Raw genomic sequence first — 26,541 nt, 5'->3', positions numbered from 1 at the left:
TTCCATCAGACAAACGTCTTTCTTTTAAACTGTGTAGATTATTATTATTATTATAATCAAGGGGGAAGCGCTAAACCCGGAGGATTATACAGCGCCTGGGGGGGGATGTGGAAGGCATTCAGGCTTAATTCGGGGAACTTTAGCACAGATCCAATTCCCTAAATCAAGAGCCCCTCACCAACATCAAGGAACCTTCCTTGAGGGGTTAAACTGTGTAGAGATTACCTCATGAACTGCTGAACAGCTATGGATCTAATACCAATTAGAGGGATGTCTGAAATTTCTGGCTCAGACACAAGTGTTAAGACAAATGGATATTCTGGAATACTCTAGTTAAATCCTTTGCTAGTGGGAAGGATGCAGGCATGACTCTTTCCATCCTCACAGCGTGGGAAGGGAGTGAAAGGTGCCTGCCCCAGGGGATTTCACTTCCTTCAGGGGCGTCCATATCCCCAGTTTCGTTCGCGTTTAGGGAAATTTATTGATGTAGTTGGAATCCATCAGATAACTAGAGAATCACTCTTCTGATCGGATTCAAATTTTCGCCACTGGTGTAGTTTTCCTCAACACAAAGATCATGCTGATATTGAGTGCCATATATTACAATACATTATATTGCCATATATTATTATTGAATAAATAGTAACATTTTTATTCAATAACTAAGGAATGACTCTTCTGAGTGACGATGTATTTTATTTGAAGGATGATAACCTATAAGTTAGTGCGCAGCGCTGTGTGAACCTTGTGGGTTTAGCTCTTAAGATTATCTCAATAAAATTTCAAATTAGCAACAACTCGCACTAACTTTGATTTTTATTATAAGTTAGTGCGAGTTGTTGCCAATAATTTTACTGAAATGACTCACGAAATCGTAATGACACGACTGCAAACAAACCATACCACTGGCGGGGATAGAACCCGCGATCAGAGAGTCTGGAGTTTTGAGACTCTCTGATCGCGGGTTCTATCCCCGCCCGTGGTATGGTTTATTTTACTGAAATAGCTGGAGAGTTGGAATGGTTGGACGGCTTCCAGTCTGAACTAGTGGTGGGTCTTAATATAATATTGCTTCTCACTTACTTTCAGATGTTAAAATTTCAATTTGACAATTTCATTAAGCAAATAGTCTCCCGTGTAGTAACTAGAGAATGCCCTAAATGTTGGTATACCTTAATAGGAAGTATTTTTGTATTTATTTTGAGCTGTGTGGGTGCCAAATTGCCATTTTTTGCCATTTTTATAAAATTGGATTTTTTTTAAATAATCAGAATAAAAAAATTCTTACAGGATTGTACAGAATTTAAAGTAAAATGAAAAAGAGAAATGAAAACCTGGAAACAAAAAATCCGCTGTTTAATGGTGTTTTTAAGTTTAACGAGGGAGAGACTTTTCTATTTTTAACATTCTCTGCAACATTTTCGTTTAATACTCGAGAACGTTTCATTCGTTCGGCTTCAAACTTTCACCGCATGCGTGGATAGCCTATGCATAGACAGTGTCACGCAGGTCATTCCCAAATGTTGCTTCTGAGGATTTTTTTTAAATAATTTCCTAAATGTAGAACATATGAATGAAAAATGCAATAATTGTGTAATAAAATCTGATGCTGTTTGAACATTTCGAGAAATTTCGAGTGAGGGGGCGTAGAAGAACAGCCAGTAGGGACGCCGGGGGGGGGGGAGGAAGGGGGAGACGCCATGTTGAATTAATGTGTGAGTATTGGTCGGAAATTTGCACCAGGAATTTAATGTTTTCAGAGGTCTACTGGGGTGTATCGGAGTCAATTCGTAATTTAGAAATCGTTGACACGTTCCTGCTGAAGAACAGGGACAAGAAATTGGCGGAAAATAAGGGCTGCAACATCACTCACACGGAAATGCATCATTAGTTCTTGCATTTAGACACTAGTTGGCCAGTGTAGGGTCTAGGTGTTAGTCAGGTGTTGTGGTGTGATCCATCTACAACAATTAACTGATAAGTGGTAATGCAAAGTTTTTTTTTTTCAAATTAAACTAATAATTTAAGTATGATAATTATATTATGTGTAGCCAGCAAGCCTAATCCTATACAGTCCACCTAATTGTAATTTTACCAGAGTAGCTGGTTTTAATATTGTAATTACGTATTAATTTTATGTCAGGTCTAGCTTTTTGTGAGTTTATAAGTAATGAGAAAGTGGGTAATCGAAGGAGTTGCAGTTCAGAGACATAGTGTGACTTAAATCTCAGCTACCTCAACCAAATTACTTGCAGGTAATAATTCAGGTAAAGACCTGTAGACCTCCTCCAGGTGATTTGGCTCATAATATTAATAATAATAATAATAATAATAATAATAATAATAATAACATTATTATTATTATTATAATCAAAAAGAAGCGCTAAGCCACAAGGACTATACAGCGCTGCAGGGCAGGAAGGAAGCGAGGGCATCAGGTGGCAAAAGGGAGATGGATGAGCAACAGGTTACGGATAACAGCGGGGCAGTGGATGGTGAAAGGGTAAAGGGCAGCAAGAGACTGAACCAGAAAGGGCTGAGGGGAGTGTGAAAAGTATCATCAGAGTTTGTGGAGTAAATCAGTCGTTGTCAAGAAGTCAATGAGAGAGTCAGGATTAAAGGAGGGTCCATCAGCAAGAAGGGAAGGTAAAGAGAGAGTAGGAGAACGAAGACGACGTTGGAGGTAAATTCTGCGTGCTCGTTGATAGAGAGGGCAGTCTAACAGAATGTGGCTAATCGAATAATAATAACAATAATAATTTTTTACAGCTTCCGTGTGACAGGTGGAATCAGGCTTCTCTAATCGCCTTCAAAATTTCTAGTGTTGTATCCTACTCAGAAGAAGGTTGGTATATTTAATACAACTTTTATTCTAGAAATGGTAAAGTATTCTTTTACATTTTTTGCATTATTTTGCCATGTTGCTGGTGAGGGGGCTCTTGATCCAAGGAACTGCACTTATCTTCCCTTAGCTTGAATAGAATTTAATGCCTCCCACTCCACTGATTCTATATTAACCCTATGGTTGTAGCGCTTTCCTGTGATTGAAAAATAAATACTGTGAATGACTTCAATCTTCTTTGGGTGTTGCAGCTTAGAAAATGGATGGAACGTTTCCTGGGTTTGGGTTGTCTAGGCATAAATTTTGTTGAATTATGTTAAGTAACTGGGGAATGATTCTTCTGGTTAACTTTAAATTTATAGTGCTGATGTGTTTACCTCAGCGTAAACAATCTGTTGATGTTAAGTTGTGCTCACCTGTTTGTGGTTGAAGGGGTTGATTCATATTATTATTATTATTATAATCAAGGGGGAAGCGCTAAACCCGGAGGATTATTCCGCGCCTGGGGGGGGGGGAGGGGGAAGGCATTCAGGCTTAATTCGGGGAACTGGAGCACAGATCCAATTCCCTAAATCAAGAGCCCCTCACCAACATCAAGGAACCTTCCTTGAGGGGAGTTGGTTCATAGCTCCTGGCCCCGCCTCTTCACTGATCGCTACTGGGTCCTCTCTCCCTCTGCTCCATGAGCTTTATTAACTTCGTCTTAAAGCTATGTATGTTGCCTGCCTCCACTACGTCACTAGCCAGACTCTTCCACTTCCTGACAACTCTATGACTGAAGAAATACGTCCTAACATCCTTTTGACTCATCTGGGTCTTCAGCTTCCAATTGTGACCCCTTGTTTCTGTGTCCCATCTCTGGAACATCTTGTCTCTGTCCACCTTGTCAATTCCTCGCAGTATTTAATACGTCCTTACCATGTCTCCCCTAACCCTCCTGTCCTCCAGTGTCGTCAGGCCGATTTCCCTTAATCTTTCTTCAGAGGACAGTCCCCTTATTGCTGGGACTACTCTTGTTGCAAATCTTTGCAATTTCTCTAATTTCTTGATGTGCTTGACCATGTGTGGGTTCCAATCTGGTGCTGTAGACTCCAATATGGGTGTGACGTACACGGTGTACAGAGGCTTGAACGATTCATTACTGAGGTATCGGAACACTGTTGTTAGGTTTGCCAGGCGCCCGTATGCCGCAGCAGTTATCTGGTTAATGTCTGCCTCAGGAGATGTGCTCAGTATTATACTCACCCAAGATTCTTTACCTTAGTGAGGTTTGCAGTCTTGGCTACCTAGCCTATAATCTGTCCGCGGTCTCTTTGCTCTTTCCCGATCTTCATGACTTTGCATTTAGCAGGGTTAAATTCGAGGAGCCAGTTGCTGGACTAGGCCTGCAGCCTGTCCAGGTCTCTTTGTAGTCCTGCCTGATCCTCATCCGATTTAATTCTCCTCATTAACATACCATCATCTTCAAACAGGGACACTTTTGAGTCTATCCCTTCCGTCATGTCATTCACATATATCAAAAATAGCACTGGTCCTAGGACTGACCCCTCTGGAACCCCGCTCGTCACAGGCGCCCACTGTGATACCTCATCACGTACCATAACTCGTTGTTGCCTTCCTGTCAGGTATTCTCTGATCCATTGCAGTGCCTTTCCTGTTATGTGTGCCTGATCCTCTAGCTTTTGTACTAATCTCTTGTGACGAATTGTGTCGAAAGTCTTCTTGCAGTCCAAGAAAATGCAATCTACCCACCCCTCTCTCGTGTCTTACTTCAGTTACCTTGTCATAAAACTCCAGTAGGTTTGTGACACAGGATTTCCCTTCCCTGAAACCGTGCTGGTTGTAGTTTATAAGCTTGTTTCTTTTTAGCTTCTCCATCACTTGCCTCCTGATAATCTTCTCCATGACTCTGCATACTATACACGTCAGTGACACAGGTCTGTAGTTTAATGCCTCATGTCTGTCTCCTTTCTTAAAAATTGGGACTAACATTTGACCCACTGAAAGATATCCGGTTCCACTGCCTTTGAGGTATCAAGTTCATTTAGCGGCTTCACCTCCTCCTCGGTTGTGTGCATTTCATCCAGCACTTGTTGGTATATCCCTTGTTGGTGTACCCTCCTACTCTGACTTCCTGGAGTCCTTTCTCTCTCCACTGTGAATACTTCCTTATATCTCTTATTGAGCTATTCACATACCTCTTGATCGTTTCGTGTGAGTTCCCCACCTTCTTTCCTCAGCCTGATCACCTGGTCTTTGACTGTTGTCTTTCTCCTAATGTGGCTATACAGCAGTTTCGGTTCAGAATTGACTTTTGATGCTATGTCGTTATCATACTGTCGCTGGGCCTCCCTCCTTAACTGTGCATTCTCATTTCTGGCTCTTCAACTTATCTCTTTATTTTCTTGGGTCCTTTGTTTTCTGTACTTTTTCCATTCTCTAGTGCACTTTGTTTTTGCCTCCCTACACCTTTGGGTGAAACAAGGGTTCGTTTTGCTTTTACTATTATCTCCGTCGCCCATGGGAACAAACCTCTCCTCTGCCTCCTTGCATTTTGTTGTCACGTAGTCCATCATTTCGTTTACTGATTATCCTACCAATTCTCTTTCCCACTGAACTTCTTGCAGGAAGTTCCTAATGCTTGTGTAGTCCCCTCTTTTGTTGTTTGGCTTTTCCAGTCCAACTCCTTTTACTTTTCCACTTGTAACTTTGTATTCAAAACTCTGAACCACGTGATCACTACCTCCGAGGGGCCTTTCATGTGTGATGTCCTCGATGTCCGAATTACTCAAGGTGGATACGAGGTCCAGTCTTGCTGGTTCATCCTCACCACTCTCTCTGGTAGTGTCCCTAAAATGTTGATGCACGACGTTTTCCAAAACAACATCCATCATCTTGGCTCTTCATCTTTCGGGACCCCCATGTGGCTCCAGGTTTTCCCAATCAATCTCCTTATGACTGAAATCGCCCATAACTAGTAACTTTGCTCTACCCGTGTGAGCTCTTCTGGTCACCTCAGCTGGTATGTCTGGTTGTGTAATTTATGTGCTAATTTTGTTAATAAAATTGGTTTCTGTGTAATAATAACAGAATGTCTCTTCTGATCAGAAATAAGTCAGTGTTTGACTGCATTTGGTTATTTTAGGTTAAATTAATTTAATGTGGTTTCAAGCGCTCATAACATCCATGTGCTCTCTAGACAATTGCTAAAAGTGTTTATGTACTCATCGCTTACATAAAACTTACTACTCACTTACTGTACTTTCTTCAGAGGGGAGTCAGTCTTGGAGAAGAGTTTGGATTAATTTTGACCTGCAGGTTCCAATATGCTCTTTTGGAAACTGGAAAAATTTGAATACTGTTTTTCATGCGATAATTTCTGAGTGTCGGATCTTTATTAGCTTCGGCTCTTTCAAGTGGATCACTTAATAATACACATTCTAAGAGGCCTGAAGCTTAATGTGTTTGTGTATTTTAGGTTATTGGTCTTTTTGGTCTCTTTGAAAGGTTCGAAGCATAACTGGACTGTGTAATATTTCAATTTACAATCTTTTTAGATGAAATCTGGGTATTATTTTCTTTATGATAACATGTGAGTGTCTCTTCTGATTCCCTTCAAATCTTCAGCACTAGAATTTAACTGCATTATCAATTTATGCCGCACTCTGCTCTATTTTAATCCCGTACATTGAGTCACAAGGGATTGTGGTTCAGGAATGCTGGGATACGGTCATCGGATCACGCAGCGACAGAAATGCAGCTGCTTGATTTCAAGTGATATAGCTGGCAATATAAATATATTCATGACGAAGGGCTGAACCCTTGTGGGTCATACAGCCCTTGGGAAATGAGAGGTAATCAGCTTTGATCCGAGGAAGAGAGGGACAATTGGTAAGGAATATAAAGATGGAAGCTTGTATCGTTGATGTGGTCACATGTATACAAAGAGAGTGATGAGTAAGACACGTGCAACACCTGAGTATCTTTATTACGAAGACGTTTCGTCCAACAGTGCCTTTGCCAATTCAATACAGAGGCTATTTTACGGTATTGAAACTGGAGACAGTAGAAGATGAGGTAATCAGTCCCTCAGTCTAGATGAAGGTGTTTACCACCGTAGTCTTGATGAATCTAAGTATAGACAAAATGTGGTCGCTTATACAGGCGTCAGATAGGGTGCAGTAGCTGAAGGCATCATCACAGTGGGAAGGGCCTGCTAGTCAAAGTAGGCCATACCCAAGAGTGGGAGCAGAGGCTAACAGGCTAAAAAAGGTATCCTCTCTACAAAGATGCAGTGGTGTTGCTGTGTCAGGCAGGCACAGTAGCACTAGTGTTGCTGTGTCAGGCAGGCACAGTAGCACTAGTGATATACAGGACGATACGTTGATGAATAAGTCTCTGGTTGGCGAAACGTCTTTGAAATCGAGATGCTTAAATGTTGTACGTGGTTTATTTATCAACCTGTTCGTACTGTATACCATACTACCACCACACTACCACCATATTACCACCACACTACCACCATACTACCACCATACTACCACAATACTACCACCATGCTACCACCATACTACCACCATACTACCACCATGCTACCACCATACTACCACCATGCTACCACCATACAGAAGGAACTGGTTTAACCTTTTCTCCACCACTTGACTTTACGATAACTCGCTGAGTATATTCCTAAATATAATTACATATATGCTCTAAATTTTATTATAATAATGTAATAATCATTTCCACTGAGTACATGATACAACTGAGTACATGATACAACTGAGTACATGATACAACTGAGTACATGATACAACTGGTACAGACCTGGTTGACATTACTGGCATACTATATAGAAGACACTTGGTTATTCAGAACATTTCGGGCAACAAATTAATTTTGTCCCTCAGGATGCGACTCACAAGAGTCGGATAACACCCAAGTACTTACAGTATTGCCATTATTATTATGAACTTTTTTGAAAATTCGATAATTTTTTGCTGAAAGGTCAACCAAACCAAGTTCACTGACTGATAATGGACTTATTTTTATACATCAGTACAGGTCAACTATTTTACATTGATTAATATTTATTATGACGTGCTCTAACACGTGTGGCCATCATTTTAACCATCAAAGTTTTGCATAATTCCTTGATTCTGGCAGTATGAAACCAAACCTTTATAAGGGTTTCTATGAGTTGCACTTCGGTAGTAATGAGAACTTTGTGTATTTTAACCTTCAATACAGACCATAAACTTTTATTAGGGTTCATGTAGGGAGATTTCCAGCCCATGAGAGCAACTCAACGTTATTTTGTGTATCATGTTTTTACTGATTTTTCCGTGTAACATGGGGCTGAGTCTTGTTGTAATATCCAACATCCATCACCATACCAATCCCTTATCTGAAGCAGAACGTTCAGCCTGGGCTAAGAATCACAGTGAGTGGACTTCTGAACAATGGGAGCAGGTAAACATTACATTTAGCTCTTCAGTTCATTCGTTGCTCATAAAATAAGATTATTACTAAAATGATGATTCTATTTGAGAAAAATAAGATTGCCCATCAGCTTCTCTAGTTGTTCCACCACTTCTATTGCCTTTCCTATTGTTACAGGTGGTGTTCTCTGATGAATCAACCATTGTAGTGCTGGATGACCGTGTGCAGGTGGAGTTCTGATGAATCAACCGTTGAAGTGCTGGATGACCGTGCTGGATGACAACCATTGAAGTGCTGCAGGTGGTCTGTGATGATGATCAACAACCATTATAGTATGACCGTGTGCTGGTGTTCTGATGACCGTGTGCAGGTGTTCTCTGATGTTTATAGTGCTGATGAATCATGAATCAACCATTGAAGTGTGCAGGTGTTCTCTGATGACAACCATTATAGTGTGGATGACAGGTGTTCTCAACCATAGATGAATCAACAACCATTATATGTGTGCTGTTCTCTGATGACCCATTATAGTGTGCAGGTGTTCTCTGATGAATCAACCATTATAGTGCTGGATGACCGTGTGCAGGTGTTCTGATGAATCAACCATTGAAGTGCTGGATGAAGGTGCGCTGATTGTAAGGAGATCAGGTGAGGAAGTACTACTATGCCAATTACTGCAGTAATTGCCACTGTAGTACTTCTATATACCTAAGATGGTTCATGGTATCCTAAACAAAGTGCAAACGACTTATTCCATGAACAGAGATGGTTCCTCACACCATGATTTTCTGAGGAAATTTTACCGTCTTCTTCAGACATTCAGGCATAAATTCCTCACCTGATCTTCTTACAATCAGCACACGGTCATCCAGCACTATAATGGTTGATTCATCAGAGAACACCTGCACACGGTCATCCAGCACTACAATGGTTGATTCATCACAGACCACCTGCACACGGTCATCCAGCACTACAACGGTTGATTCATCAGAGAACACCACCTGTACACGGTCATCCAGCACTACAATGGTTGATTCATCAGACAACACCACCTGCACACAGTCATCCAGCACCACAATGGTTGATTCATCAGAGAACACCACCCGCACACGGTCATCCAGCACTACAATGGTTGATTCGTCACAGAACACCACCTGCACACGGTCATCCAGCACTACAATGGTTTATTCATCAGAGAACACCTGAACACGGTCATCCAGCACTACTATGGTTGATTCATCAGAGAAGACCACCTGAACACGGTCGTCCAGCACTACTATGGTTGATTCATCAGAGAACACAACCTGCACACGGTCATCCAGCATTAAAATGGTTGATTCTTCAGAGAACATCACCTGCACACGGTCATCCAGCACTACAATGGTTGATTCATCAGAGAACACCTGCAAACGGTCATCCAGCACTACAATGGTTTATTCATCAGAGAACACCTGAACACGGTCATCCAGCACTACTATGGTTTATTCATCAGAGAACACCTGAATACGGTCATCCAGCACTACTATGGTTGATTCATCAGAGAACACAACCTGCACACGGTCATCCAGCATTAAAATGGTTGATTCTTCAGAGAACATCACCTGCACACGGTCATCCAGCACTACAATGGTTGATTCATCAGAGAACACCACCTGAGCACGGTCATCCAGCACTACAATGGTTGATTCATTAGAGAACACCTGCACACGGTCATCCAGCACTATAATGGTTGATTCATCAGAAAACACCACCTGCACACGGTCATCCAGCACCACAATGATTGATTCATCAGAGAACACCTGCACACGGTCATCCAGCACTATACTGGTTGACTCCTCAGAGTACACCACCTGCAAATAGAATTATCATTTTAGTAACAATCTTATTTTATGAACAATAAATGAACTGAATAGCTAAATGTAATATTTACCTGCTCTCATTGTTCAATGTGATTCTTAGCCCAGGCTAAACGTTTCTATTACATGGGTTCAGTAAGTAGCAGCTTTTTTCTGGGACAATGTTTTTAATCCACTCTCCAAAAGCCTCTCATTAACTGTCCTTTGGGAATGGTAAACATTTGTTATGCTAGGCAAGGAAACCTGCCTGCAAGATGCTCTTCTGTTGTTAAGACATGCGTTTTATTTTTCTGTCTAATCTTGATGTTGTTTTCGTTTTCTACCACATCTTCCCATCCTTTTTAAGTTTAAATCTTGATCATAGTTCAATTTCTTCTTAATTTTACTGAGTTGAAACACCAAGTTTTTTTGTTTCAATGTACTCTCATTCAATAAAGCACTTATCTGTCCCACTTTACAAGGACTCAAATTGCTATTTTTACCCACTTCTGCTCACTTGCTTTCTAATCATTAAACTGCAAGAAAAAAAAGGCACTTTTAGTAGCAAGTACAGACACAAAATACATACGAATGGAATTATCACAGTCAATTATTATTATTATATTATAATCAAAAAGAAGCGCTAAGCCACAAGGGCTATACAGCGCTGCAGGGTAGGGAAGGAAGCAAGGGAATTGGATGGCAGAAGGGAGGGGGGATGATCAGCAGGTTACAGAAAACAGCGGGGCAGGGGATAGTACGGGGGTAGAAGGTAGCAAGAGATTGAAGTAGAAAGGGCTGAAGGTATCAGAATTTGTGAAGTAAGTCAGTCGTTGTCAAAAAGTCAATGAGAGTGTCCGGATAAAAGGTGGGTCCATCAGCGAGAAGGGAAGGTAAAGAGAGAGCAGCGGAGCGAAGACGACGACAGAGGTAAATTCTGCGTGCTCGTTGATAAAGTGGGCAGTCCAACAGAATGTGGCTGACTGATAATGGAGCTTGGCAATTCTCACAGAGAGGAGCAAGACGCCTCTCCATGAGATATCCATGAGTAAGACGAGTATGGCCAATGCGAAGACGGGAGAGAGTAGTCTCCCAACCTCGACACTGGTGATAAGAAGACGGCCAGTAACCTATACTCGGTTTAATAGACTGAAGTTTGTTGCCGAGCATAGTAGACCAACGTTGTTGCCAACGGGTGTGAAGGTGGGAAGATATTGCAGCAAAATAGTCCGTAAATGGAATACCTCTATAAGAAACTGGTAGGTCATGTACTGCTGACCGCGCAGCAGTGTCTGCCTGTTCATTGCCCTGTACGTCAACATGACCAGGGACCCAACAAAAAACAATATCTTTATGCTTGGCAAAGATGCGGCGTAGCCAAAGTTGGATACGGAGGACTAAGGGGTGAGGTGTATCAAATTTTTGTATAGCCTGTAAAGCACTAAGGGAGTCTGAGACAACCACAAATGATGACACAGGCATAAATGCAATACGGATAAGTGCTGTAAGGATGGCATATAATTCAGCAGTAAAAATACTAGCCGAAGATAGTAAATGCCCTTGTACGACGCTGTCCGAAAACACTGCTGCGAATCCTACGCCGTCAGAAGACTTAGAGCCATCTGTGTACACAGCAATGGCATGAGAATGAGAGTGAAAGTGGTCAAGAAAAAGAGAGCGGGAAGCGACCGTAGACAGTTGGGCTTTCGAGCAAGGGAGGGAGAAAGAACAGACTCGAACAGCTGGAACTTCCCAGGGGGGTAGGGAAAAGTGAGATGCTACATGTACATAGAAAGGTGGTAGTTGAAGAGAAGACAAGAGCGAATGAAGGCGAAGAGAGAAGGGACGGAGTAAGCAGGGGCGGCGAACAAATAAAGAATGTCTACTAATATCAGTGACCATTCTATAAATGGAAGGATTGCGGAGATCATGAGAGCGTACATAGTAGCGCAGGCAATGGGCATCACGGCGATCGGATAAGGATGGAACGTTCGCTTCTGCATAGAGGCTCTCGACAGGGGAAGAGCGGAAAGCACCAAGGCATAAACGTAATCCTTGGTGATGAATGGGGTTAAGGCTAGAGAGAGTAGCAGGAGATGCCGCTGAATAGATCTGGTCACCATAATCAAGTTTCGATAAAATAAGGGTGGAATGTAGGCGAAGGAGGGTTCGACGATCAGCTCCCCACGAAAGATTAGCAAGGGTTTTAAGAAGGTTCAGCCGGCTGTGACAAGTGGCCTTCAGAGAGGTAATGTGAGGTTTCCAGGATAACCTACGATCAAAGAGGAGGCCCAGAAACTTGACTGTATCACGTTCAGGGATACGGGAGCCATAGAGGTACAAAGGATGATCGGAGATGACAGAGCGTCTAGTGAAAGTGATTTGGTGGGTTTTAGTGCTGGAAAATTTAAACCCACGTGTGGTGGCCCAATTGGAAACACGGTCGACTGCATGTTGGAGAGAAACTGTAAGGAGGTGACAATCAGCGCCTGCACAGGCAATAGCGAAGTCATCAACATAGAGTGATGACCAAATATTTGATGGAAGACTAGAGGCCAAATCATTAATAGCAAGGAGAAAAAGTGTTGTGCTCAGAACACATCCCTGGGGGACACCTTCAGCTTGGATAAAGTCCGGGGAGAGCACATTATTAACCCGAACACGGAAATGCCTGTCAGTTAAAAAGTTCTTAAGGAAGGATGGTAGATTGCCTCGAAGGCCTAAGGAGTGGGCTTGGGCTAAAATATTATACCTCCAAGTTGTGTCATATGCCTTCTCAAGGTCAAAAAATATGGCAATAACTGAGTGGTTATTCGCAAAGGCATTACGAACATACGTATCCAAGCGTAGTAAGGGGTCTATGGTAGAACGTCCCTTACGAAAGCCATATTGACGAGTGGAGAGACTGTTGTGTGTCTCTAAATACCACACTAAACGTCTATTTACTAGGCGTTCCATTACTTTGCAAACTGCACTGGTAAGAGCAATGGGACGATAGTGGGAGGTTTCATGTCCCGTAGTGCCTGGTTTGCGGAAAGGGAGAACAATGGCGGATTTCCACAGCTGTGGAAGAACTCCTTGTGACCAAATAAGATTGTAAAGGCGTAATAGGACTGCAAGGGCTGACTGATGTAAATGTTGGAGCATACGAATATGAATGTCGTCGGGCCCAGCTGCCGATGATCGACAAGCTGAGAGTGTTGCCTCCAGTTCTTGAAGTGTAAAAGGCACATTATACTGTTCTTCTCTGAGAGAAGAAAAGTCCAAGGGTGCTAACTCTCTGGCAGACTTTGAGGAAAGAAATGAGGGGCATAGATGGAGTCCCTGAGAAATACGGACCAGATGATTGCCAATTTCATTGGCAACATCTAGTGGGTTTGCTATATCAACACCGGCAACCCGCAGAACAGGAGCCGGGTCAGGAGAATATTTACCACTCAGTTTTCGTACTTTTTTCCAGACTGCACTCATAGAGGAAGCAGAGGTGATGGTGGAGACATAATCTCGCCAGCCAGTGCGTTTAGCGTCACGGATGACACGGCGAGCGATCGCACGCTTCTGTTTAAAATCAAGGAGTCGCTCTGTGGTTCTATTGTACCGGTACCTGCCCCATGCAGCGCGTTTCAAACGTACTGCACGAGCACAAGCAGGAGACCATCAAGGCACGCATTTCTGAGAATGCCTGCCCGAAGTTTGGGGTATAGAATGAGAAGCTGCGGTGAAAACGGAGGACGAGAAGAGGTGTAAAAGCTCATCGATGGAGGACGAAGAAGGAACCTCTTTAAAAACAGTTAGGTGTGAGTAAAGGTTCCAATTTGCCCGATTAAATTGCCAGCGTGGGGTGCGAAGAGGTGGCGAATATGAAGGGGAAGTAAGAATGATTGGGAAATGATCACTGTCATGTAAGTCCGGGAGAACAGACCAAGTGAAGTCTAATGCGGCGGAGGAAGAGCAAACTGAGAGATCGATGCAAGAGAGAGTATGAGTCCGAGGATCAAAATGGGTGCGAGTACCTGTATTTAAAACATGGAGGGGGTGGGTGGCAAGAAAAGCCTCTAACTGAATTCCACGGAAATCACAGTGAGACCTCCCCCCAGAGGAAATGGTGGGCATTAAAATCACCAAGTAACAGAATCGGTGGCGGTAATGACGAAACAAGGAAGGCAAAATCCGGAATAGATAATGCCCGAGAAGGAGAGAGATATAAAGAACAGAGCGTATACCACCTATGTAAGTGGATACGGGCTGCTGTGTAATGCAGCGAAGTATGAACAAATAGCTGATGGTACGGAATATCAGTGCGGAGAAGAAGGGCACTTTCATTAAAGGTCCCATCAGGAAAAGGATCTGAAGAATACAATAAATTATAGCCTGAGATGTGAGAAATAACAGCAGAGTGTAATTTTGGTTCCTGTAAGCAAACACCAACAGGGGCAAACTGGGAGAGTAACATCTGAAGCTCACCCCGATTACCCCTGAGGCCGCGTATATTCCACTGTAAATAGGCCATGATTGGCAATGATAAAGATACTTGAAATCCGCAGGTAAGGGTTCCTACGGACTAGAAGGGTTAGAAAAGTCCACAGGCGGAGGCAGTGGAAAATGTTCAAGCAGCGAAGGAATGGTGCGCTGTGAAGAAAGGAGTTGTGCAGATGGAGCAGAGGAGAGAGAAAGAGCGGAAGGTGGATCAGTGTCCATTGATGGTTTGATCTCTGCAATATATTCAGAGACTGCTTCAAGTGTTTCGGAATTCAGAGATGTATGGGAGACAATATTGGGAATGGTAGGGGGAGGATGAGTAAAGATTGGAACTGTATTGGACTGTACCAAGGTAGGGGGGGGCGAAAGGGTGGAGGGAACTGGAGAAGCGTGGCAGGGGACAGAAGAGACAGGAACCTGGGAGGTGGCAGAAGAGGAAGAAACTTGGGAGGGAACAGGGGAGGAAGGTACATTACGAGGAGGAGGGTGAACCTCTGCACTTGTAACTGAGCCAGTGAGAGGGGAAGAACTAGGGACAGAGACAGGGAGGGTAAAATGAGGAGGTGGAAGATGGGTAGCAGGTGTTACCGGACCTTTTTTTGACTTTTGAGAAGTAGAGGGACTAACCAAGTCAGAATAAAATGCAGTTTGCACTCTCCCTCCACGAGCATTGTTGTGAAATCCCAAGTTATATATCGAATTATTCTCTCTAAAAAATTTTTGCTTACCATTTTTCTTATTTTATACTGTCTATTGTATACAGTTTATAACAACATTAGTGCAATAACAGTCAGGTGTTATTGATATATCTAGTCTTAATCGTTCATTATAATTCATTACCACTCTAGCACTATATGTTTATTAGTTTTTACAATCTACTTGAACAATATACATTTACACCTTTATTGTTCAATCTTCCCCTTGTTACAGATATTAATATTACATCTTATCAACCTTCTGCAATTCATAATCATTTAAATATTTAACAGTTAACCTAAATGCTGAATGCTGACATCGGCCCAGGACTAATCTGTATAGCCTAAATCCCAGTCAGAATTTAACTGAAAGCAATTTGTCTTTACTATACAGCAAAAAAAAAAAAAAAAAAAAAAAGTACTGTACTCAGCAATGCCAGAAATATTACAATTCTGAATTACAATAACAGATCCCTAAGTAAACGCTAAGATGACCTCATGGCACTCCTAGCTTCATTAGAGACGACCTTCTCCTATATTATTCTTACCGAAAGCTGGCTTAAGCAGGATACAGTTGACATCTACACACTACCAGGATACACAGCAATCCACAACTGCAGGCCAGAACTAACTGGGTAGGTACTGCCATCTATTATTGTAATGAACTATCATGTTGCAACATCATATCCTTCAGTGATGAATATGGCGAGTCAAAAAACTTACACTTAATATAGACAAAACCTTTGACATTATGTATGGGAGTAGAGCAGGAGAGGTCCAACTAAACATTATGTTTAACAACACTCCTGTTGCTAAATATAACGAGGAAAAATTTCTGGGTCTGCACCATCACAGCAACTTGAAATTCAACACCCATATCTACCACATAATAAAAAGTGTATCTAAAACAGTTAGCATCCTCTCAAAGATACAGTGCTATGTACCACAAACAGCACTACTTACTCTATACTATTCACTGATATCTACCCTACTTCACTTATGTTATTTGTGCCTGGGGATCCACAACAGCAAATCACCTAATGTCAATAATAAACCAACAAAAAGCTGCAGTGCAAATGATCACATAATCCACTGCTAGACAACTCCCCCCCCCCCCCCAACTCTTCAAGGACCTAAACCTACTCACTATACAAAACATTCACTCGTACTGCTGTGTAAACTACATTAACAAAGCAGTCAATGCTAACATAAATCCCGACCTGAAGCGGTTTCCTGACAGTTGCAATAGGACCCATGGACACAATACTAGGCATAAAAACCTCTATGACATTCCCAGTGTCAGGCTAAATCTCTTCAAAAATTCAATGTACATCAAAGGGCCCAAAATATGGGATTCTCTGCCAGAATCTCCAGAATCACTGACTCGCCTAGCATTGTCAAATTATCGTTAAAACACACTATCTCCTTAACCTGTCCCAGCCCATCATAAATACTTATGTAAAATCTATACATGCATTTACTCAGTAACATGAACACAGGTAAAAACATAATAATTAATATATACTTACTCTCAGTATAATAATAATACTAATATATTTATTTACTACAAGTACATGTGCATGGTATACAGACCTAGTTGACATCAATGACATACTACTATACAGAAAGCTTGTTATGCTGAGCATGTCGGGCAAATTAGGTCAGTGTCCCAGGATGTGATCCACACCAGTCGACTAACACCCAGGTACCCATTTTATTGATGGGGAACATAGACAACAGGTGGAAAGAAACACGCCCAATGTTTCTACTCTGGCTGGGAATCGAACCCAGGCCCTCGCCATGTGAGGCAAGAGCTTTAACCACCAGGCCACCATCTGTAATCCTATTAAACTTTAATCAGTCCATTGTGTCAGCTTTAGGTTAATAATCATAATTGCAATTCCTCTCAATCTAAATTATTAAAGCCATATAGCATTAACTAATAGAATATTCAATTCTCTTATATTCATTGTAAACTCCTAAATTTAAAATTACACTCACCTAAGTGTACAGAATTATTCATACTGTTATAGCTTTATTAATCGTAAGTTAGTCTTAAGTTTCCTGAAATGCTCTGCATAAAAAAGAGCTTTCTGCATATGAACCCAATTGTCATCTCCTTTGTACAAACATGTGTCATACTTGCGTTAAGTTAGGTAAGGTTCGTCAGGAAACAGGACAAGCGTTTCCTGTCATGTGATGACCCGCCGTTGGAGCTTTCGGTTATCTGACCGAGGCCTTCCGCTGGCTTACTAGTCCAACCCTTTAAAAAAGTATGGTCATATTTATAATTATTTAGTTCTAGTAGACAACAAGACAAGAGGACTCACAGGTAAGGACCCACGAGGGGCGAGGGGCAAGTGGGGACAGTGCGAAAATAGACGGTGAGAGGAATGTCTTGAGTCGTAGAGAGAAGAGTCAGGACTAGACCCAACTGCTACGCCTGGATAAACAATAACGAAGACGTCATAAAAAGCAACAGGGACTCTGCGGGTGCTGACTGCAACTTGCCGGAAGCACATCAACTTGCAACGACTGGTCACGGTGCAGGGATAGGTGACAGCAAAGGCGACGCAAAACGCACATCGCAAACACTTTTGCCCGAAAACACACAAAGACACAGCTATACGGCAATGGCACTTTTAAGTTTTTTGAATATGTTCTAGTAGTACCATGTCTCAGGCTGAACTAAACTTCTTGTTCTTATTCTTAATTAACCAACCAACGGAAGGTATATACACCGAGAGGTATGTATCACTAGCCAGAAAAAATATATACACCGAGATGTGCATATTTCTGAACGAATATATGCTGAGAGTTCACTTTAACCCCTAGTTTAGGGATTTAAACATTCAGTACCAATGACCGTAGAATAGGTTATATATACAGAAGTTGGCCATTCAAAACGGGAACCAAAAGAAAATGCAGCTTAAAAGAGAAAACCGAAAAAACAATTTTAATGGGCATCTCTAATATTCTGCGAATCCATGCAGTAATAAGATAAGATAAGATAAGATTTCGTTCGGATTTTTAACCCCGGATAACCCAAGAAAGTCAGTGCGTCATCGAGGACTGTCTAACTTATTTCCATTGGGGTCCTTAATCTTGTCCCCCAGGATGCGACCCACACCAGTCGACTAACACCCAGGTACCTATTTGCTGCTAGGTGAACAGGACAACAGGTGTAAGGAAACGTGTCGAATGTTTCCACCCGCCGGGAATCGAACCCGGGCCCTCCGTGTGTGAAGCGGGAGCTTTAGCCACCAGGCCACCAGGTACAGTTACACGAAAGTACAATTACACAGCTCTTAGGTGATTTCATTTGTCTTACATTGTAACACGTGCAAATTACCTAGGAAAATCCTAAAAAAAATAAATTCGAACTGACTTATTTCTTGGGATCCTTGTAATATCTTAATATTACGGCCTAGCTGAAGATACAGTAGAAGAAATCAATTATGATTCTTGCCAGGAAAATTAAAACTACTAAGTTGCTCATCTGCTTGAAAATATGTTACAAGGAAAAGAGGATTCTTTGCTCCGATAAATTATGAAAATAAGTCACTCTGTCTGACTTTTTTGGGTTATCCCAGGTTCTTTACACTTGTGTTGCTACGTATGATAATCTATGTAGCTATTTGTATATGCCTGAATAAGCTTACTATTCTGGGTATTTTCAAGATTCCAGAGCTATGTGTGGAAACCAAAGTTTTTCTGTTATCTTCGCCCATGGTCAGTAGGATCTCTTCATTCTCTAAACATGTATCAACGTCGGACTGGTCAACGAAATGCCATTTTGCCTTGAACCATGGACCCATATCAGGACCTGATACGAGTCCATGGTAAACACTGAAGACCCCAGTCATTATCACTTCCACCACAGTGACGGGAAATTGAATGTTCCTCCTTAATCGCTTCTTAAGACAAACACTTGCACCTGAGAAACGTCCATTATATTATTATAATAAAAACCAAACGCTAAACCCACTAGGGTCAGACAGTGCTGTGAGAATCGTACAGTATTTGAGATAGTCGTATCAAACCACATTCTGATGACGCACTCTGTCATTTCCCTTCCTTGGAGAAACTGGGCAACAGCAATTGCTTACTCTTAAACTGTTCCACTTGGAATCTTTGGGGCTCCAAGCAACTAACATTGGCAATTGGTGATGCTGACAGTGACTGCAAATCGGTTCACTCGTTTGATTGAATTCAGCGGATATGTAATGAACTTTTGTCCCAGTAAACACTGAATGGAGCCTCATCTTCATCTTTCAGTGATGTTCCTAAGTTGATGCGGTGTCGTTTGAGTTCTTCTGGGTTGTATTACCTGGAGTTTACCTGGAGAGAGTTTCGGGGGTCAACGCCCCCGCAGCCCGGTCTGTGACCAGGCCTCCTGGTGGATCAGCCCCTGATCAACCAGGCTGTTGCTGCTGGCTGCACGCAAACCAACGTACGAGCCACAGCCCGGCTGATCAGGAACTGACTTTAGGTGCTTGTCCAGTGCCAGCTTGAAGACTGCCAGGGGTCTGTTGGTAATCCCCCTTATGTGTGCTGGGAGGCAGTTGAACAGTCTCGGGCCCCTGACACTTATTGTATGGTCTCTTAACGTGCTAGTGACACCCCTGCTTTTCATTGGGGGGATGGTGCATCGTCTGCCAAGTCTTTTGCTTTCGTAGTGAGTGATTTTCGTGTGCAAGTTCGGTACTAGTCCCTCTAGGATTTTCCAGGTGTATATAATCATGTATCTCTCCCTCCTGCGTTCCAGGGAATACAGGTTTAGATTATTATTATTATTATAATCAAGGGGGAAGCGCTAAACCCGGAGGATTATACAGCGCCTGGGGGGGGGGATGTGGAAGGCATTCAGGCTTAATTCGGGGAACTGGAGCACAGATCCAATTCCCTAAATCAAGAGCCCCTCACCAACATACAGGTTTAGAAACCTCAAGCGCTCCCAGTAATTGAGGTGTTTTATCTCCGTTATGCGCGCCGTGAAAGTTCTCTGTACATTTTCTAGGTCGGCAATTTCACCTGCCTTGATTATTATTATTATTATAATCAAAAAGAAGCGCTAAGCCACAAGGACTATACAGCTTGATTATTATTATTATAATCAAAAAGAAGCGCTAAGCCACAAGGACTATACAGCTCACCTGCCTTGAAAGGTGCTGTTAGAGTGCAGCAATATTCCAGCCTAGATAGAACAAGTGACCTGAAGAGTGTCATCATGGGCTTGGCCTCCCTAGTTTTGAAGGTTCTCAGTATCCATCCTGTCATTTTTCTAGCAGATGCGATTGATACAATGTTATGGTCCTTGAAGGTGAGATCCTCCGACATAATCACTCCCAGGTCTTTGACGTTGGTGTTTCGCTCTATTTTGTGGCCAGAATTTGTTTTGTACTCTGATGAAGATTTAATTTCCTCATGTTTACCATATCTGAGTAATTGAAATTTCTCATCGTTGAACTTCATATTGTTTTCCGCATTATTATTATTATTATTATAATCAAAAAGAAGCGCTAAGCCACAAGGGCTATACAGCGCTGCAGGGCAGGGAAGGAAGCAAGGGAATTGGATGGCAGAAGGGAGGGGGGATGATCAGCAGGTTACAGAAAACAGCGGGGCAGGGGATAGTACAGGGGTAGAGGGTAGCAAGAGATACAAGTAGAAAGGGCTGAAAGTATCAGAATTTGTGAAGCAAGTCAGTCGTTGTCAAAAAGTCAATGAGAGAGTCCGGATGAAAGGTGGGTTCATCAGCGAGAAGGGAAGGTAAAGAGAGAGCAGCGGGGCGAAGACGACGACAGAGGTAAATTCTGCGTGCTCGTTGATAAAGTGGGCAGTCCAACAGAATGTGGCTGACTGATAATGGAGCTTGGCAATTCTCACAGAGAGGAGCAAGACGCCTCTCCATGAGATATCCATGAGTAAGACGAGTATGGCCAATGCGAAGACGGGAGAGAGTAGTCTCCCAACCTCGACACTGGTGATAAGAAGACGGCCAGTAACCTATACTCGGTTTAATAGACTGAAGTTTGTTGCCGAGCATAGTAGACCAACGTTGTTGCCAACGGGTGTGAAGGTGGGAAGATATTACAGCAAAATAGTCCGTACATGGAATACCTCTATAAGAAACTGGTAGGTCATGTACTGCTGACCGCGCAGCAGTGTCTGCCTGTTCATTGCCCTGTACGTCAACATGACCAGGGACCCAACAAAAAACAATATCTTTATGCTTAGTAAAGATGCGGCGTAGCCAAAGTTGGATACGGAGGACTAAGGGGTGAGGTGTATCAAATTTTTGTATAGCCTGTAAAGCACTAAGGGAGTCTGAGACAACCACAAATGATGACACAGGCATAGATGCAATACGGATAAGTGCTGTAAGGATGGCATATAATTCAGCAGTAAAAATACTAGCTGAAGATAGTAAATGCCCTTGTACGACACTGTCCGGAAACACTGCTGCGAATCCTACGCCGTCAGAAGACTTAGAGCCATCTGTGTACACAGCAATGGCATGAGAATGAGAGTGAAAGTGGTCAAGAAAAAGAGAGCGGGAAGCGACCGTAGACAGTTGGGCTTTCGAGCAAGGGAGGGAGAAAGAACAGACTCGAACAGCTGGAACTTCCCAGGGGGGTAGGGAAAAGTGAGATGCTACATGTACATAGAAAGGTGGTAGTTGAAGAGAAGACAAGAGCGAATGAAGGCGAAGAGAGAAGGGACGAAGTAAGCAGGGGCGGCGAACAAATAAAGAATGTCTACTAATATCAGTGACCATTCTATAAATGGAAGGATTGCGGAGATCATGAGAGCGTACATAGTAGCGCAGGCAATGGGCATCACGGCGATCGGATAAGGATGGAACGTTCGCTTCTGCATAGAGGCTTTCGACAGGGGAAGAGCGAAAAGCACCAAGGCATAAACGTAATCCTTGGTGATGAATGGGGTTAAGGCTAGAGAGAGTAGCAGGAGATGCCGCTGAATAGATCTGGTCACCATAATCAAGTTTCGATAAAATAAGGGTGGAATGTAGGTGAAGGAGGGTTCGACGATCAGCTCCCCACGAAAGATGAGCAAGGGTTTTAAGAAGGTTCAGCCGGCTGTGACAAGTTGCCTTCAGAGAGGTAATGTGAGGTTTCCAGGATAACCTACGATCAAAGAGGAGGCCCAGAAACTTGACTGTACCACGTTCAGGGATACGTGAGCCATAGAGGTACAAAGGATGATCAGAGATGACAGAGCGTCTAGTGAAAGTGATTTGGTGGGTTTTAGTGCTGGAAAATTTAAACCCATGTGTGGTGGCCCAATTGGAAACACGGTCGACTGCATGCTGGAGAGAAACTGTAAGGAGGTGACAGTCAGCGCCTGCACAGGCAATAGCGAAGTCATCAACATAGAGTGATGACCAAATATTTGATGGAAGACTAGAGGCCAAATCATTAATAGCAAGGAGAAAAAGTGTTGTGCTCAGAACACATCCCTGGGGGACACCTTCAGCTTGGACAAAGTCCGGGGAGAGCACATTATTAACCCGAACACGGAAATGCCTGTCAGTTAAAAAGTTCTTAAGGAAGGATGGTAGATTGCCTCGAAGGCCTAAGGAGTGGGCTTGGGCTAAAATATTATACCTCCAAGTTGTGTCATATGCCTTCTCAAGGTCAAAAAATATGGCAATAACTGAGTGGTTATTCGCAAAGGCATTACGAACATACGTATCCAAGCGCAGTAAGGGGTCTATGGTAGAACGTCCCTTACGAAAGCCATATTGACGAGTGGAGAGACTGTTGTGTGTCTCTAAATACCACACTAAACGTCTATTTACTAGACGTTCCATTACTTTGCAAACTGCACTGGTAAGAGCAATGGGACGATAGTGGGAGGTTTCATGTCCCGTAGTGCCTGGTTTGCGGAAAGGGAGAACAATGGCGGATTTCCACAGCTGTGGAAGAACTCCTTGTGACCAAATAAGATTGTAAAGGCGTAATAGGACTGCAAGGGCTGACTGATGTAAATGTTGTAGCATACGAATATGAATGTCGTCGGGCCCAGCTGCCGATGATCGACAAGCTGAGAGTGTTGCCTCCAGTTCTTGAAGTGTAAAAGGCACATTATACTGTTCTTCTCTGAGAGAAGAAAAGTCCAAGGGTGCTAACTCTCTGGCAGACTTTGAGGAAAGAAATGAGGGGCATAGATGGAGTCCCTGAGAAATACGGACCAGATGATTGCCAATTTCATTGGCAACATCTAGTGGGTTTGCTATATTAACACCGGCAACCCGCAGAACAGTAGCCGGGTCAGGAGAATATTTACCACTCAGTTTTCGTACTTTTTTCCAGACTGCACTCATAGAGGAAGCAGAGGTGATGGTGGAGACATAATCTCGCCAGCAAGTGCGTTTAGCGTCACGGATGACACGGCGAGCGATCGCACGCTTCTGTTTAAAATCAAGGAGTCGCTCTGTGGTTCTATTGTACCGGTACCTGCCCCATGCAGCGCGTTTCAAACGTACTGCACGAGCACAAGCAGGAGACCACCAAGGCACGCATTTCTGAGAATGCCTGCCCGAAGTTTGGGGTATAGAATGAGAAGCTGCAGTGAAAACGGAGGACGAGAAGAGGTGTAAAAGCTCATCGATGGAGGACGAAGAAGGAACCTCTTTAAAAACAGTCAGGTGTGAGTAAAGGTTCCAATTTGCCCGATTAAATTGCCAGCGTGGGGTGCGAAGAGGTGGCGAATATGAAGGGGAAGTAAGAATGATTGGGAAATGATCACTGTCATGTAAGTCCGGGAGAACAGACCAAGTAAAGTCTAATGCGGCGGAGGAAGAGCAAACTGAGAGATCGATGCAAGAGAGAGTATGAGTCCGAGGATCAAAATGGGTGTGAGTACCTGTATTTAAAACATGGAGGGGGTGGGTGGCAAGAAAAGCCTCTAACTGAATTCCACGGGAATCACAGTGAGACCCTCCCCAGAGGAAATGGTGGGCATTAAAATCACCAAGTAACAGAATCGGTGGCGGTAATGACGAAACAAGGAAGGCAAAATCCGGAATAGATAATGCCCGAGAAGGAGAGAGATATAAAGAACAGAGCGTATACCACCTATGTAAGTGGATACGGGCTGCTGTGTAATGCAGCGAAGTATGAATAAATAGCTGATGGTACGGAATATCAGTGCGGAGAAGAAGGGCACTTTCATTAAAGGTCCCATCAGGAAAAGGATCTGAAGAATACAATAAATTATAGCCTGAGATGTGAGAAATAACAGCAGAGTGTAATTTTGGTTCCTGTAAGCAAACACCAACAGGGGCAAACTGGGAGAGTAACATCTGAAGCTCACCCCGATTACCCCTGAGGCCGCGTATATTCCACTGTAAAAAGGCCATGATTGGCAATGATAAAGATACTTGAAATCCGCAGGTAAGGGTTCCTACGGACTAGAAGGGTTAGAAAAGTCCACATGCGGAGGCAGTGGAAAATGTTCAAGCAGCGAAGGAACGGTGCGCTGTGAAGAAAGGAGTTGCGCAGATGGAGCAGAGGAGAGAGAAAGAGCGGAAGGTGGATCAGTGTCCATTGATGGTTTGGTCTCTGCAATATATTCAGAGATTGCTTCAAGTGTTTCAGAATTCAGAGATGTCGTATGGGAGACAATATTGGGAATGGTAGGGGGAGGATGAGTAAAGATTGGAACTGTATTGGACTGTACCAAGGTAGGGGGGGGCGAAAGGGTGGAGGGAACTGGAGAAGCGTGGCAGGGGACCGAAGAGACAGGAACCTGGGAGGTGGCAGAAGAGGAAGAAACTTGGGAGGGAACAGGGGAGGAAGGTACATTACGAGGAGGAGGGTGAACCTCTGCACTTGTAACTGAGCCAGTGAGAGGGGAAGAACTAGGGACAGAGACAGGGAGGGTAAAATGAGGAGGTGGAAGATGGGTAGGAGGTGTTATCGGACCTTTTTTTGACTTTTGAGAAGTAGAGGGACGATTGGGAAGAGGTGTCGTACGAGGTCTCGTCGATACTGAGGCTTGTAAGAGAGAACTCGAAGAAGCGAGATTAGACTGAGGCGTTGAAGTAGGGACGTCTGAGCCGAGGACAGCAAAAGGATTAGATACAGGAGTGATTATGGGAGAGGTAACCACAGAGGTGGGTGTAGAAGATGGGATACCAGAAGTGGGGGGACGTTTTGAAACACGGGAATAAGAAACACGTGGGAGTCTCCCTTGGAGGCGGAGATGAGAAACTGCCATGGCATAAGGGAGACCTTCTGTCTCTTTGAGGTAACGGATTTCCCGCTCGTTTAAATAGACCTGACAACGGCGAGAGTACGAAGGGTGAGCCTCATGACAGTTAAGGCAAGAGGGAGATCGATTGCAAGACGTATTAGAATGGTCATCGGCACCACAGACTGGGCATTCGGCGATAGATCTGCAATATTTCGCTGGATGGCCAAATCGCCAGCAATTTCTACACTGTTGTGGTGTAGGGATCACCTTTCGAACTTGTAACCGATGTCCTGCTATATAAACGGAGGATGGGAGTTCTCGGCTGTCAAAAGTTAAACGAGCCACATTGCTAGGGTATCGTCTCCGCCCACGGGCAGGAAGAACGTAAGTGTCTACCTTGAGGATTGGGAGATCTTGGAGTTCCAGCTGTTCTAGAATGTCGGTGCCACATGTCTGGAAATTTTGTTGAACTATGGTATGGGGCAGAATAACGGTACCACTACAAGAATTGAGGGAATGATGTTTTTCAAGGGTGACAGGAACAGTATCTATATGGGAAAGACAAGAGAGCTCACGAGCCTGGGTAGCATTCTGTACGGTAATGATGCGCGTACCGCTCTTAAGAGCATGAAAAGAAATATCTTTACCAACATGGCGTAGGAGTGCCTTGCCAATACTATGGTCAGAAAGATAGGCAGTAGAGGAAGTTGGTCGTAAAGTGAAGAATTTAGTCCACTGTTCAGTCTGAAACTGAGCGTGGAAAGGTAGTGAAGGACATGTCGATCGTTTCTGAGAAGAACGAGAAGGTGAAGGTGGAGAAGTATCATCAGCAGGTAATTGTCGTTGACGTTTAGGCGTGGGACCAGAGTTGGTCCGACGTGGAACGGGTCGGCGATTTGAAAATTGCCGCACCGTAGAGGGAGAGGCCGGAAGCATAGTCAGAGGAGAGCGAAGGTCTGATAAATCGAAGGAGTCAGTCGAGGCCTCAGTACCTGAAGCGGGTGAGGAAACAGCACCGGCAATA

This window comes from Cherax quadricarinatus, chromosome 2 (genome assembly GCF_038502225.1).
Source record: "Cherax quadricarinatus isolate ZL_2023a chromosome 2, ASM3850222v1, whole genome shotgun sequence".
NCBI lineage: Eukaryota > Metazoa > Arthropoda > Malacostraca > Decapoda > Parastacidae > Cherax > Cherax quadricarinatus.
The sequence above is the reverse complement of the archived record's forward strand: the minus strand, read 5'-3'. Positions refer to the sequence as shown.